The following is a 3,139-nucleotide window of genomic DNA, read 5'->3' on the forward strand; positions in this document are numbered from 1 at the left end:
TGTGTGTGTGTGTGTGTGTGTGTGTGTGTGTGTGTGTGTGTGTGTGTGTGTGTGTGTGTGTGTGTGTGAGAGAGAGAGAGAGAGAGAGAAAAGCTTGGGAGAAACCCTGCTGCGCCCCTCCTCCGCGGTGGGCCCAAACCCAGTTTCGAATCTCGAACCTGGCTCCGGTAATGACCCGCACATTTTCAGGTAGGGCTGAGCGTCGCTGTACTTCGCAAAACAGCGTCTTCTACGTCCTGCTCTATTTCAGGTTGACAAGGCAGCTCTAAACCAAAATTATGGTCAGCTTAATGTAAATTGCTGATGCAGCGGAATGCGTTTGCATGCCTTCTGTGGCTTAAGCGTTTATTGTGACTTGAGTGTTCCTCGTTGCTCGATGCATTCGGAAACAGAATTTGCAGCGCTGGAATTTTCATCTGCATGGGGCTGTTTTCTGAAGCCCGTGCTTAACCTACTGAGAAACCAAAGAAAACACGCATATAACATCGTTGTTCATTATTATTCACACCTATGAGTCACACATTAGGCTGAGAATGTCTCACTTGCGATACAGAGCCATCCCTCTGCTATACGTGTATACACATGCTTCGGTTGACGGTGCGACTCCAGACTGCTGGCTGACACAAGTTGCAGACTAGTAGTTATGTGCTAGGGCTCACGCTGACTCAAACCTGTTCCACACTTTTGCAAAATTTTGAGGCTCGCACAATCTTTAACCAGGAGCCGCGATCACTGGGCAAGATTTTTGGTATTTTGTGGGGTGTGAGGGAGGGTTTATGAGGCAATGCAAATGTTTACTCAAAGCAGCTGGAAAACTGTGCTCAGTAACGACTCAATTACATATTTTAATTACAGTATATTTTTTCCCCTCCTCATTGCAGTCTACTTTTCACCTCTCACTGACATCAACGGCCATATTCATTCGCAGAAAGGTTTCTAATCCTCAAGCATTAATTAATGCTATTATAAGCATGGGCATCAGCAGCTATTTACCTGGCGGTTGAGAAGCTTTCAAGAACTCGTAACATTTTCCACTGTCATGCATTAATTAATTCATTCATGATCAGATCACACCGATGTGGTCATTCATACCCACATCACGCGCTTTGCACTTGTAGTACAATGGTTCCAAATGGCTGAAAAAACGAAACGAACGCAAAGAAATGTACGTGGTCGTATAAACACTGCTAATAAGGACGTTTTGGTTCAGACAATTCCAATGAAACATGTTGAGATCCCGAAAACCCTTATTCAGGTATCTATGAACTTTTTATTCCGAAAACAGGATTGTCTGTAGTGAGCAATGAACATAAAAATGTCAGTTAATGCGTATAGAGCCACATCAGTTCGAACCTTTGCTGAGAAATGCGAGCTCTGCATGACCTAGAAATGATTCCAACATTATTTTAGAACAAGAACAGCCAAATAGATAAAAACAGTAATAAAAAGGAAGCGCAGCCATCAAGAGATGCCGATAGCATATCAGTGGGACAGCTAAAATCCATGTCAATGCACAACTTTCCATGAGCGTCCTTGATAAACTAGAGTACAATGCGCGCTGGTTCCACGCACACCAGCTTTAGTTCTGCCGCACGCGCAAGGAGAGATAACTACGTTTAAGTTGATCACACGGCAGTGTATGGCCACGATATTCCATCGCACGAACATGAAACATTGAAATGCAACGGCGCGCACAGTGTCATTAAGAGCGAGCATTTTGCGTTACAAGCATGGTTCCGTTGCTACCAAAAGTTGCGCTACAAAATGTCTCGTTTACGTATACTAAATTATTCAGTCTTACGAGTCTTGTCTGCATCTGAGCCTCCCTTGTCCCGAGACCTGTAGGTCTTGACATAAAAGTTGACGAACAGCGCTATGCCGAAGCAGAGCTGTACAATCTCGAGGACACAGAACATACTTGGGTAATTACAGTCGTAAAATAGCGGGATTTGCATGTGCAGCACGACAAATACCATTTGGAAAATCTGAATCGTAGTGAGGTGCCTCTTCCACCAGAGGTGCTTGCGAACCTCCGGACCCAGAGCTGCCAGGAAGTAGTAGGAATACATTATCACATGAACGGAGGCGTTGACGCAGACGCCTAAGATGACCTGACCGTCGTGGCCGAAGTTCATCCAAATCCAGCAGTCCAGGACAACCAGAAAGTGATGCACGACGTGCAGGAACGTGACATGCGAGTTCTTCTTGCGAAGCACGAAGAAAATGGTGTCCAGGAAGTCTCCTATTCGGACGAACGCGTACCACCAAGCGGTGCTCAGGAGGGCCATGGTATTCTTGTCCACGGCCGTGTAGTCGATACCCTGGCAGAAGAAGCTGTAGCCACCGTTGATATAGGAGTGGTTCAGGAACTTGGCTACGAACAGCGCGTTCGCCACAACCATGAACAAGTTGTAAACTAGGATGGGGAACTTTAGTTCGAAAGCGGGCCTGCTCTTCATCCATCGTGGACCTCCAATCTTGACCACGTAGACGTAGGTTGCCAGCAGCGGCACCACAAATCTGGCGTCATTGATGAGGCCCCAGTCCTTGACGCGAGGATCCCTTGAAGACCATACTTTGTGAAAAAAGCTCGTCGAAGGAGGCCAGGAAGTTGCTGTTAGCGATTCGTTCATGATGCCGAACGTCGAAACCGTCGCTCCAGCAGCTCGGAGCACGTCTTCGTCACTCCAAAGCTACTCAAACACTGCGACAGAAGCCGGCGCGTCGGGCGTTCTTCGCCTGGTATCGTAATGCGCTGCCGCTGTCGGGTTCATCATTCTTTCCTCTCGCGAGAGACCGCTGCCTGTTTCCGCAATAGCAGATCCGCGACACTCGTGCCGCGCTTCTCGGCTCAACCACTTTCCCTTTCCACGTTATGTTCCCGAGTGCGCTCCTGATGAGATGCACGTTCCGCGCCCGCTGCAAGTGACCCCGCGGCCCTTACCTTTTTCTTCTTTTCTTTTTCCTTTTTTTTTTTTTTTTTTTTGCTTGGGCCCTCTCGGGAGTGTTTTATGATAAGCGTTTGTCGCTACAATCACGCGAACTCGTCAGTGGGAACAAAAAGTGTCGCTGGTAAAACTATCAGCAGCCCGGAAAACCGGATGCTCTTGGCATCGATCCAATCGACCGAACATATTCC

General features: G+C 47.5%; 1 pseudogene; it reads right to left on the minus strand.

The window, feature by feature from the left end:
• Positions 1 to 470: 470 nt before the first annotated feature.
• LOC146207646 (very long chain fatty acid elongase 4 pseudogene) lies at positions 471 to 2,939 on the minus strand (annotated as a pseudogene).
• Positions 2,940 to 3,139: the final 200 nt, after the last annotated feature.

Source organism: Amblyomma maculatum, chromosome 1 (genome assembly GCF_055883805.1).
Source record: "Amblyomma maculatum isolate TAMU_Amacu chromosome 1, ASM5588380v1, whole genome shotgun sequence".
NCBI lineage: Eukaryota > Metazoa > Arthropoda > Arachnida > Ixodida > Ixodidae > Amblyomma > Amblyomma maculatum.